The sequence below is a fragment of the Canis lupus genome, chromosome 16 (genome assembly GCF_003254725.2).
Source record: "Canis lupus dingo isolate Sandy chromosome 16, ASM325472v2, whole genome shotgun sequence".
NCBI lineage: Eukaryota > Metazoa > Chordata > Mammalia > Carnivora > Canidae > Canis > Canis lupus.
The window spans coordinates 9,058,785-9,072,213 of record NC_064258.1 but is presented as its reverse complement, the minus strand read 5'-3'; the positions used below and the strand labels follow the sequence as shown (position 1 = coordinate 9,072,213).

At 41.4% G+C, this 13,429-nt stretch overlaps 1 protein-coding gene across 15 annotated transcripts in view; it reads right to left on the bottom strand.

The window, feature by feature from the left end:
* Positions 1-13,429, bottom strand: part of HIPK2 (homeodomain interacting protein kinase 2) — a 193,597-nt gene that overhangs the window by 168,804 nt on the left and 11,364 nt on the right. Inside the window, exon 2 of one of the 15 annotated variants that reach the window (XM_025434010.3) lies at positions 10,625-10,703. The exons of the other annotated variants lie outside the window; for them this stretch is intronic. The gene's annotated coding sequence lies outside the window, so the exon portion shown is untranslated. The remainder of the gene's footprint in view (positions 1-10,624; positions 10,704-13,429) is intronic. 15 annotated transcript variants of the gene reach the window in all.

Below are 13,429 nucleotides of genomic sequence, written 5' to 3'. Positions count from 1 at the left end.
TAATTTATAGACTAAGGTGAGGTATAAATACTTAGTTGGATAGAACTCAATGAAAATAATTACCATAGCAAATAGACCCAAATTTAGAGAATGCCCATAGTTTAAAAATATGATACAATCAGGGAAAATTATTAATATGTTGAAGCTGACATTGTAAGTTGCCTTCCTAACATCCATTCCTGCTTTCTCCTCTGGCAGAATGCTGATTAGATTCAAATGTCACCCCCAGCCCCACCACCGCCACCGCCAACCACCTCCCATCTTCCCCCTTAGTGGCTCAAGATCCCATCTTGATTGGTCTAAGCTTAAGCACTCCTGTGACTGAGAGGCACTGATCTGGGCTGGGCTGTTAGCAGTTTTACCCAAGAGAAGGGAGAAGAGACAGCTGGGGGCCTTTAGGGAAGGCTTCCTTGTTTGATGAGTGGGTTATTTGCATGGCTGGATGGACGGAAGGACGGACGGATGGACAAACATGGATTTCTGCAGGGCCAACCACACCAATTTTTACTATCATTAAGTGCTAGGTACTAAACCGCACACTTTGGGAGGTCCACGGATAAACGAGAAATGACAAAGGGCTGGAGGAGGTAGATGCCGTAAGAACAACACTCCTCGAAAGGCTCCTCCAAGTGCAGCTCTCCAGGGGCTCCCCTGAACCTCAGGAAGGCCAGGAGGTTAATGTCAGATAAATGCTTTGAGAGACTCCCCATAAATACCAAATTTTCCACCACTACATAGGCCTAGCTCCTGTTCTTCCTCAAAAGAAGAAAGGAGGAGCGAGGGAAGGAGGCGAGGAGGAAGCCCAAGAAGGCTTGCTAGTCTGTTTCAAAGGACATTTGCGTCTTCTCCGGACCAGGTAATGGTGCTTCTACATTAAAATGCAACCGTGCTCGGGTCACCAACAATCTGCTTTTTCTCTTAGAGACACCAGACACACGTGGGCCTGCCCACACGCATGGAAACTATTCGAGATGTTCTCCGACCCACCTGCTCAGCCGCCCCCTCCCCGCCACGGACGCATCTTCTTCTGGTGGAATAAGTCCAAGTGCTGTTCCGTCTCTTTGCTCGCTGCCTCCCTGCTGCCACTGCACCCGGAGGTCAGCAGTGTCCCGCGCAAGACTTGGTCCCCTCGCCGTCTCCAGGACACCCACCGAGGTATCCCGGAGACACCTGAAATGTAACCCCTCACACAGCTCTCCTCCACTCTCTGAAAAATCTCGCACATGGCAAAATACAAGGATGTTCTCTCATCCTCTAGTAACTCGACGGCCTGGCTCTGCATGGCCTCCCAGTGCGCCCCCTCGTTCCTCGGGGTCTCTGCACATGTGCTCTCTTGCTTCCACGCTCACCTCTCTCCCTTCTGCACCAGATCACGTCCACCTCACTTCTGAACTGCTGAAAACCCCAAATCTTCCCGATTTAGCACCCAAAGCTAATTTCTTGAGGTTAGGACCCCTACACTCAATATTCCCTCAGTCCTCACATCTGTAGGCTTCTTTTGCTTTTGAGGACAGCATTCTCCAAAGTCACCTCCTATAAAGCAAAGCCTGTTTCTCACTGACCTCTATGTCCTCGCAGCAGAAACAAAAACAACCAACTGTGCCCACGCGCGTGGAGGAGCGGCTGCACCTGCTCTGCTGACGTATGGGGGGGATCCCCTCGCCAACCCTCCAGCCGGACTGCAAACGTCCCCACTTCCAATTAGTCTGACACCACCCTTGAAGCCTGCACTTCGGCACCTCGGATTCTGTCCCGAAGGGGGCCTGGGTGACAGATGAGGCAGACAGGAGCACAGGTGTGTCCTCACAACCTGGAAACTAACTCCAAGGGCGCGTCCCACAAGGGGGCATCTCTACCTACGCGCAGGAGGGCCCAGGGGGGCATGTGTCTCAGGGATCTTCTGCTCGCCTTTACAGTGACCCAGGGGCATGGTCATGTTTTCTACTCCATTTCGGGCAGACTTGCCACATCTCACACTGTTCTCGGAGCCCAGCCGTGGCACTCACCTGAGGCTGGGACGTGCGAGAGGAAAAGGGGAAGGACCAGTGGAGAAAGATACCAAATGTCGTGAGTGCTAAAGCACATTCCGACTTGGGGCAACACACAGAGAGGAGCTCTTGGCTCACCATGCATCTGTTCCTGCAAGATACCAAAAGCCTTGTGCATATAGTAGCAAGCCTGCTTTAAAAAACATTTTTTTTTTCTGGTTGAGCACAACAGGGAAAGTTGTAAAAGTAAAACTTATGTCTGTTTTAAGATTTTATTTTTAAGTTATCTCTACACCCAACGTGGGGCTCAAAATCACAACCCTGAGATCAAGAGTCATGTGTCTTACTGACGGAGCCAGCCAGGCACTCCTGTCTATGACTCCTAGCGCTTCTGCAAACGATCACTTGGAGGACCAAAGGACGGGGTATTTGTGCATGTGTGCATGCACACACCCAACACGGGCCCCGGCCCCCGCCCCGATCCAGCAAGGTACAAGCAGTTAAAGGGTGAGCCTGTTCCTTTAATGATGCCAATCGTGAGATGGGGAAGGCGCCAGTGGAGAAGGCATTTAAAGCAGATTGCCCCATTTAGGGAGATATGATTCTTGGAAATGAAGATTGGCACTCTTCCTAGACTAAAGGTTGCACTGAATAACCAAGGAGCAGGAGGGCGACAGCACTGCCCGTTGGGCTGCAACCTGACTTCAAAGACGGGAGCCAGAGGCAGAAATGGGAAGAGGGGACGGGCCCAGGCCTCAGGCTGTGACCTGTTCCAAGTGAGCTCCGAGGCCCATCATCTGAACTGGCCTGTCCCTGGGTGGCACCCTTAGGAAGTGGGGGGAAAAGCTGCTCAACACTCAGGCCCCAACTGAAGGGCTGGGAGAAGAGAGGGCCCATCAGGCCCTGGTCTATTAATTTCAGAACCATTTCAACAATAGTTCTTTTACCTAAGTCTCTCCCACCATACAGGGAGCACAGATTCTAGGTGCTCAAGAAATGCTGTCATCTGGTTTTGGGTAAATGAAACACCTGGACTGAAGCTTCATTTTGCATCGCTAGAACACAGAACTGGGTGTATCAGATCCTTCTGCATGGAGGTCATGAGGAACAGAGCTGGGACCACATCCTTCAGTCACATTCTATCCCATCAGGACAACCATGTTCTCTGTCAGAAGGAATTTTAAAGGTCATCTCATCAATCATCCATTTTATCCTGGACCCTACTCTCCAGCAGGCCCAGCAAGAGATGCTCATCTTGAATTCCTCCCAAGGAATCACTGTTCTCCAGTACTGGCCATTTGTGGGGAGATTTCAGCATTATAATGTTGTTCTTTACAGTCTGATTAAATCTACTCCCTGTGGCTTTCAAATCACTGGTTCAAGTTGGATCCACAGCTCCTTTTTTTTTTTTTTTCTTAATCCATCTGCCCTTCAGATATTGCTTCTGTCTCATACAGTTCAATTCTCAGTTCCTTTCAGACAAATGTTTCCTTACAGCAAATGCACATGCTTCTGACCCCTGTTCTACCTTCCCCATCTCAGGCCCAGACACTTGAGGAAAATCAATCTGTCCCAGTCAATGAATGAGGGAATGATTCAGTGAATTAGTCCATCTGTCTCTCCCTCTTACCCCCAACCCAAACATGCCTAATTTAAGGGTAACAATCATGCTCAAAGTCACATATTTTGAACAAAATCATGGTGATATAAAAATTCAGGACTGTCAGCCTCCCCAAGTCTCCAGCAAACACACATATGCATACACACACACACACACACTCTCTCTCTCTCACACCTATTTTTATAATTAAAATATCTTTCTTCACGCACTGACATTAAGGAAAAAATAATCATTTCTTATTCAAGATTATTTTTCTGTCATTTAATTATTTCCCTTTTCCTGTAAAAAAAATACTTATTTTGGTTATCTTCTCTTTTAAAAAAAATTTAATATAGGCATTAGGTTCACAGCAAAAATGAGAAGGTACAGAGATTTCCCTTATACCCCTTACCCTACACATTCATCAGCTATGCTGTTAAGTATTTATTTTTTTTTAAAAGATTCATTTTGAGAGAGGGGAGGGATGGGCAGATGAAGAGGGAAAGAATCTCCAGCAGACTCCCTGCTGACTGAGGCGCCCAAGGCAGAGCTTGATCCCAAAACCCTGAGATCATGACCTGAGCTGAAACCAGGAGTCAGATGGATGCGCAACAGCCTGAGCTACCCCAGAGTTCCTATGCTGCTAAATATTCTCTAAGGCTAGCTTGAGACCTTAATCTTAATCAATATCACTTTTTTCTATTGTTAAATGTGATCTGTGTCTATGTAGCCACCTTCTAAAGGAAATTCTAAAACACAGCTCTTGGTAAACTTAGGACTTCTCAAATATATGTGAACTGATTGGTCTCATTCAAAATACCCTGTTCCCAGGCCCAGAACACCTTTACCTAAGTTCTTATCTTCATTTTTTATATGTTGCTAAATAGTCTCCAATAACAACAGAATCTACAGCTTAAAATCATCCTCCTGAAAAGATAATGAGCCTCTTAGACATATGTACCAGCAACTCTCATTCATTCTAATGCAAGAAAAATTAATGCTCATCATCACAAACCATGTATCATACAAAACTGTCTTTACTGGGCTGTTGGATTAACACATGACTTTCCCAGAGGGGGGAAAACCACCCTCTAATTATATTTTGCCCACGGTAAAATAAAATTTAATTTATATGTGCTAAATCACATTTTAACTTTAAAAAGTAGAAGTGGCCCAGAAATATAATAGAGCCAATCATTCATTAAATAAGACTTTACTAAATTTCAAATATTTGCCAGGCATTATGGTAGACACTGGGGATTTAGTAGTGAAAGCCTACTACTCCCTGTCCTCATGATGTCTCACTGGTGGGGGAAGGGAGGGTGGTGTTGGCAAAAGGAAACTAAATATATAAAGAAACCAGCAAAAAAAAAAAAAAAAAAAAAAAGAAAAGAAACCAGCAAATCAGAGCCACAACAAGATACTGCTTCACATCCACAAGGAAGGGCTATGATTAGAAAGACAGACACCTGCCACAACCTGGATGAACCTTGAAAACATTACGATAAGTAAAAGCTGCCAATTGTAAATAACCACATGTTGCATGACGCCATTTATAGGAAATTGTAGAATAGAAAGGAGATTAGTGGTTTCCAGGGAATGAAGAGAAGGTAGGACAGGGGAATGATTATCAGTGGGTGCAGGATTTCCATCTGGGTTGTGAAAATGTTATAAAATTGGATAGTGGGGGGATGCCTGGGTGGCTCAGCATCTGGAGTCCTGGGATCCTGGAGTCCTGGGATCGAGTCCCACATTGGGCTCCCTGCATGGAGCCTGCTTCTCCCTCTGCCTATGTCTCTCTGCCTTTCTCTCTCTGTGAAATGAATAAATGAAATCATGAATAAATGAAATCTTTAAAAAACATAAAAATAAAAAATAAAATTGGATAGTGGGGAGGACTGTACAGTTGGACTGTACAATTCTGTTAAAGTCCTAAAAGCTACTGAATTTTACCCTTTAAATGAGTGAATTATACCTCAATAAAGCTGCTTTAAAAATATGCATGGAAATCAACAGTCCTCATAGATGCAAACGACCAGTTAGAAGACAATGACTTTGTTTATAAGTATAAATTTGAGATCTCTACATAAGCTCTACACAAAGAACTTTAAACATTATGAAAGTACAGAGGATCCCTGGATGGCTCAGTGGTGTGGCATCTGCCTTCAGCCCAGAGCATGATCCTGGAGTCCCGGGATTGAGTCCCACATTGGGCTCCCTGCAGGGAGCCTGCTTCTCCCACTGCCTATGTCTCTGCCTCTCTCTCTCTGTGTCTCTCATGAATAAATAAAATCTTTAAAAAAAAATTATGAAAGTACAAACAAAAAGAACACATGGAAAGAAAACCCGATCTTAGATGAGAAGACTCGATCTTATAATTTATCTGTATGTGATCCCATACAGAAATGCCAACAGGTTTTTCTGAAATCAAGACCTGTGGATTTCTCAAATTCATATGGAAAAAAAAGAAAAGAAAAAAGAAATCAGGGAGGAGAGCCAGGAAAATTCTGAAAAGGAAGAGTAATGGGGAAGAACTTCCATATCCTTCAGATATTAAATAAAAGCATACACCTCAATAATGGACAACAGACCAACCAAAGGAAAAGTATAGTCTAGAAACAGACCCCATGCCTACAGGAATTTAATACTATGGGTACTATGGGAAAAACACAAGCTTTTCAGTAAATGGTATTGGGATAACTGAGTATTAAAAAACAAAGTTGGCTCCAAACCTCAGAACATACTCTAGTTTTTAAAGAGAACATGAACCAAGATGTAAGTGGAAAAGATGAAATGACAAAAGTGCCAGAAGGAACTTAACAACCTAAAATAGGAAATGTCTTTCTGATTCTGACTCAAAATACAAAAGCTGTAAACAAAAACATAAATTTCATTTCATAAAATTAAACAGACTTTTGAAGGGTAAAGTCACCACCATAAGGAATCAAAACACACACAGCCAACTGGAAAAAAATATTTGCAACTCATATCACAGGCAATATAATATACAAAGAGCTCTTAGAAATAAAGAAGATGAGCAACACAGTAGGAAAATGGATAAAGTTCAAAACACAGTTCAAAATAACATATATATGATGACATTTACATAAATGAAAAAAATGCTCCACCTTACTTATAAAAGAAATGTAAATTAAAACTACATCAAAATATCATTTCTCACCTATCAGCAAAAATCCACAAAAGTCTGACAACAGATTCTGTAGGAAAAACTCTAGGGAAAAAGGCACATTCTTTTATTGTTTATTTGAGTGAAATATAGTACTAATCTTAACAGGAGGAATTTATCAATATCTCTAAAAAAATTACAAGACATACTCCCCCGTTGGCCATCCAATCCCACTTATAGGATTATATGCCAGAGATACACCTACAGGAATATCAAATGACACATATATAAGCTTATCCATTACAATAGCAGAGGAGTGGTTACAATCCAAGATTATGTTAATATTCCATAAACCACAGTATGTCAATAAAATGGAGTACTTTGTAACCATAAAAAAGACTGAAGATAATCTCTGCATACTAATAGGGAGAGAAAGCTAGAATACATTATTAAAAGAAAAAAGTTAAGATGTAGAATATATAAGGTACATCACCTTTTGCATAAACAAAGGAGAATAAGAATATGTATACACACACATAATTTGAATCTACAAAATGAAAGACTTAATTAACAAGACATTGACAGCGATGGTTATATGAGGGAACAAAGCAAGGGCTCACTGTGCATATCTTTCTATATACAGTTGTCCCCTCCTTCCCCCATCCATGATTTCACTTTCCCTGGTTTTAGTTACCCAAGGTCAACTGCAGTAAAGCAGCAGATAATCTTCCTTTTGACGTAATGTCAGAAGGTCAAAAACAGCCTGACGCTATGTAGCCATGCCTACGTCACTTACCTCACCTTCATCGCATCACCCAGGCATTTTATCATCTCACATCACAAGGTGAGTACAGTACATAAGATATTTTGGGAAAGAGAGACCACATTCACATAACTTTTATTACAGTACATTGTTATAACTGTCATAACTGCTGTTACTCTTTTGCTGTGCTTAATTTATGAATTAAGCTTTACGATAGGGATATATCATAAAATGTAGCACATATAGGGTTTAGCACTATTTATAGTTTCAGGCATCCACTGGGGGACTGGGAACATATCACCTGCAGATATGGGGAGACTACTGTAGTTTAATTATTTTAACTTACAAACATAAGAAATATAGAGAAAATAATAAATCCCTATATACCTTTCATCTAGATTTAATATCTACATAGTTTTGACCTCTGAGTCATATAAATGCATTCCCTATCCCAAAAAAGCTAAATTAAAAAATTTCTTAAACCAAAAAGATATGAGAAGAAATGAATCTAACATATGTCAAACTGAAGACACAATCACCCCGAGGAAGAATTTATTTTTAGGTACTTTAGAACACAGTTTTTAATTGCACATCCTTAGGTGGACACATTCTAAGGACAACAAAAATGACAAAGATGTGTTAAATTCTCCTTTGTAGTTTCTGGTGTTTGTAATAATATAGGCATTGGTATTCCGAACTTTATTCTTATAAGGTAAACAAGAAATAAAGATTTTTCTGTAGAACAAAAAGGATTTACAATGACAAAATTGAGTGAAAGCACAGGCAAATGTCCATCAAAACTTTTAACAATATGTATCTTTTAGTTCTGTGAAACCAAAAAATCTAGTTTCTGAAACTAAATTTTCAAAATAAGTCACCTCTATAGCAATACCACTCCTAATGCTTGAACTGTGGTCTCTAAAACCACTGTCTGAGACCACTGAAAAGTCCAAGATGAGCCTGGGGCATCTTGCATTTAGTAAGAAAGCTTTTCAGGCTTATGAAGGGCCTGTCAAAACATAGTAGCTACCAGAAGGGGCCTCACTGCTTGAAGATATAACAAAAAGATTAACAATTAAAACAACCAAATCAATAAAAACCCATGCCTGTACAATGATAAAGACAGAAAAAAAAAAAAAAAAACCTAATTTCTTCACCATTTGAAAAAGCTACTACACAACTCCTTTCCTTGAAAATTAAGGAAAGAAGATTAGCAAAGATCCTGCCTTTCCTATTAGAACTATTATTTCAGGGTAACCAGACAGCCCCCAAAGATGAGAGCTCTACAAAGACATCATTTCACAAAACCTAATGAATGTATGATGATGGCAAGACTCATATGGTACTACAAGTACTACAACCATTTGGTAAATAGTCTCTATACCAAAGTTACACCACAGATCACTTTTGGCATCAAAAGGAAAAATGGAACTGGACAGTGAAGGGTTTGGGGTTATCACAAACCTAACCCTGGGGGCCAATCTTAGCTTCACTAATAGTAGTTCAGTGGAAGGTAAATAAAGTGCACAGAATCACCTTCAGGGATTCTAGCATAAAATGGTGAACCTGAACCCATGAAACCTTTAGATAAAGCAAATACGGGAGATGGAGAAGCAAGCCCAGCACTGTCCTAAAGAAACAAGCCCACAGGGGTACCTGGGTGGCACAGTCGGTTAAGCATCCGACTCTTGGTTTTGGCTGAGGTCATGATCTCAGGGTGGTGAGATCGAGCCCTGTGTCAGGCTCTATGCTCAGTGGGGAGTCTGCTTTAGATTCTCTCTTCCTCTAGCCCTCCTGCTCCTGCCCTCTCTTGAGATCTCAAATAAATCAATCTTAAAAAAAAAAAAAAAAAGGGCAGCAGCAACCCACAGATGGAAAAGTAAGAAGGTAACTGCCCATTTCTTCAAGGAGAGACTTTGCCAGATTCAGAGACCAAAAGGAAGTTATAACCAGACATACTGCATGGGCCCCAATTAGATACTGATTTCAACAAACCAGCTTCAAAGGACATTTGGGGGCCAGCTAAGGACATCTGAATATGGACAAGGAATTAAATAAAATGAACTTAACTGAAATACAAGGCTGGAAACTATTCACTGAAAAAAATAGTTAATATAACTAACCTTGGCTTTTCTAAAAAAGTATTTGTACATGTATATGCATAGGAAAAAACCTGCAAGATACAGCAGTGGTAATCTCAGTGTGTGTGTTTTACTTGCCTATACTTTCTTTTTCCACAAGTAGTATTTCTATAATACATTTGAAAAAAAAAAAATTACAGGTGCCTGGGTCACTCCGGCAGTTGGGCATCTCTTCAGCTCAGGTCATGATCTTGGGGTTCTGGGATCGAGCTCTGCCTCGCGCTCCCTGCTTCAGTGGGGAATCTGCTTCTCCCTCTGCCCTCCCCCTGCTTGTGCTTTCTCTCGCTCTCTCTCACTCTCTCTCAAACAAATAAATAAAATCTTAGACAAAAAAAGAAGTTAAATAGACTTGAAATCTCACCACGCTAATCTACAAAAGGCCATCTAAGAAATGATGTATTTATCTTTCCAAAATATGTTGTCTGCCCATCTCTATCTAGCATGCAGGATTCCTGGAATGACTGGGGAACAATCTTTAATTCGGAATTTCATTGCTAAAATGATTCTCTGACAAATCAAAGATTTCTTCCCCAGACTAATACCACATAGTCAGTCTTTAAAAAAAGTGCCAAATGCCTCCTCAAGCACACTTGATCCCCACTTCCCTGTGAGAAAACATTACCAGCAGAATTCAAAAATTCTCCAGGAGCAAAGGGAGCCCAGCAGGACTTTACACAGCACTCAAGTCCCAGGGAGAAAACACGGGACTGGATATACCTGTTGGCAGAACACACCCTTGGACAATAATGACACATTCACACCCATTTACAAGTCCACTTCTCAGGGTGACTTTTCAACCATCACTCAATCTTAGAAGATATACTGTATGCTCTAAAAAGGGTGACTTTTTTAGGTCTCTATATTGTAGCTTCAACAAAAGTCTGTGTGAACAGAAACTGTGCTATACATACAATCATTCATTGATTTAGCAAGTCTTAGGAAGTGTGTGCAATGGGTGTGAAGAGCCCTTGAGCAGAGAACAGACACACCAAGATGTGTTCTTACCCTCACAGAGACTGCAGTCCAACGGGGGAAACAGGTGGAAGACAAACCTGAATAAACAGGTACCCGAAAATTCTAAGTTCTGTGAAGGAAAAGAACAGGGTGTCTTGAGATCAGAAGAGGGATACCCCTCTAATTCACACAGGAGGAAGCAACATTTTGGGTATGACTGCAGAGTGAGGAGCAGTTAGTCAGGCAAGAGGCAGGAGAGGATTCCAAGCAGCAAACAGTCACAGACCCAGAAGAGGCCTGGACAGGGCAGAGTGGGGAAGCCTGGCATAAAATGAGATTGGGCGAATCAGCAAGGGACCCTGGTATAGCCATGAGAGTCAAGATTCTGGATTTTATCTGAAGTGTGATGGAAGTGTTTGGACATCTGAAGTGGGAGAGGAATCAGATCCAACTTACACATAAAATGGATATTGGCAAGAGGTTCAAGAATGGCCATGGGGGATAGGCAGGTCAGGAAGACAGTCCAGATAAGGCACTGTGGTGGGTTAGATGATGCTGGCAGGGTCTGGGGGCCAACCCAGCCAAAGTCTGTTTTGTAAATAAAGTTTTATTGGAACACAGTCCCACCCACCCATTTATGTGTCTACAGCTGCTTTCACAAATGCAGAGCTGAGCAGCTGTCATGCAGACCATCTGGCCGGCAAAGCCTAAGACACAGTTGACCCTTGAGCAACACAGGTTTGAACCCTACTCGCATACTTACTTGTATGCGAGTTTTTTTACATTGTCTGGAAAATGTATTTCCTCTTCCTTATGATCTTAATAATTTTCTCTTCTCTAGCTTATCTATTGTAAGTAGACAACATATAACACATATACAAAATATGTTAATCAACTGTTTATAAGTAAGCTTCCAGTCAATAGCAAAGTATTAACAGTTTGGGGGGAGTCAAAAGCTATACATGGATTTTCTACTCTGTGTTTTAATGTCCCTAACCTCATGTTGCTCGAGGGTCAACTGTACCTACTATCTGGCCCTTTTCAGAATGAGTTTGCTGACCAATGGGCCAGGGGATGGCAGTATAGGGAGAAATGGATAGGTTTACCATATACAGGTGGGTCTTCTTCATTATCCAAGGACTCCGTATCTGCAAATTCACCAACTCACTAGAATTTATTTGTAATCCCAAAATCAGTACTCAGAGGGTGCTCTCACAGTCTTTCCCAGACATGCATGATGCATGTGTTCCCAGCTGAGGTCAAACGAGGCCATGCTTGCCTTCTGGGTTCTGTTCTTGTACAAGTACACTTTCCACTCACCCTTTAGTACCATGTTGTTTGCATTTTTTTGTGGTTTTTATTGGAGATTTAAAAATGGCCCCCAAGCATAGTGGTAAAGGATTGTCTAGGGTTTTTTAATGCAAAAAGGCTGTGATGTACCTTACAGAGAAACTATTTGTGCTGGTAAGCTTCGTTCAAGCATGAGCAAATAATGTTCTACCCTGTGAGTTCAATGTTAATAAATTAACAATATATACTAAAGAAGGTGTCTTTAGAGAAGCACACATAGACAAGGTTATGTATTGATAGGCTGACGAAAGTGACCAGAGGCTTGCGGGATGCTAACTTAGGAGCACTGGTTCAGTATTTGCTAATTCAGTATTTGTGGCAGCTTTACAGAACATAACTCTGGCAAGAAACAAGAATAGCTATATTTGGGAGGCAAAAATCAATAAAACTTGGTGATGGATTAAATGTGAAGTAAAATGAAGTCAAGAATGACTCCCAGGTTTCTGGTGTCAACTACTGGGTGGAAGATGATGCCATTTATGGAAATGAAGAATTGTGGAAAAGGCACGTATTTCAGAGGGTTGACCAAGAGTTTTTCTTTGTACACGTTAAATGTGGTACCTGTGGGACATCCAAATAGTGATGGCAAATAGACTGTTGGCTCTACGACTTTGGAACTCAAAATATAACTATAGGTAGAGATAGAAGTTTGGGAGTTACTGATACATGTAGATGGCACCGAAGCCCTTGGAAATGAGGAGAGAGGACCCAGTCCCTAGAGCAGTGGGGAACATTTCCTTCCTGAATGAAAAGGTCTAGGTAAACTTAAGGCTTTAGGTGGTTTGATTTATTTAATATATAAATACTTTGGGAGGAACATCATCTAGAGCCCAATAAATGTTCATACCCTTTGACTTACTAATTCTAGTATCTTGTGATAGTAAACCCAGAAATAACCTTAACATTTGGGGAATGTTACACTGATAAAACTATTGATGTTTTCCTCTATAATTTCTTCCACACATTCTAAGCTTAGAAATTTCAACTCCTTCAGAGGTTTGATAAATACCCGCTTCTAGCTCTTTCAAGCTTTAAAAAACAAAAACAAACAAACAAAAAGGATTACTTCCCTTTACTTGCTCAAATGCACACTGCTTCAGGTAGGGGTTTTTGGCCTGTTTTTGCATTGCAGTACACCCAGCAGCATCTAGAACAGTACCTGGCATGTTGAACGTGCTCAACAGATTTTTGTTGAATTTAACATTTTAATCACATAGAATTTATGTTGGTATAATGATGTGAGGTGAGAATCTCCGTTGAGATTTTTCAAATTGCTATCATATGGTCCCACTCCCATTTGTTAAATCAGGTTTCCTTTCGCCCACTGCTTCATGGCACCTCCTTCATCATCTATTAAATGTTCACAGACAACAGGGCCTTAAATCTGGCTCATGCATTCTGCCCCACTGATGGGTCTGTCAAATTTCGTGCCAAATTTGATGCTTTATGGTTTTAACACATGGGAGAGCTAGTCCCTTTGCTCCTCTTCTCTTTCAGGCCTGACTG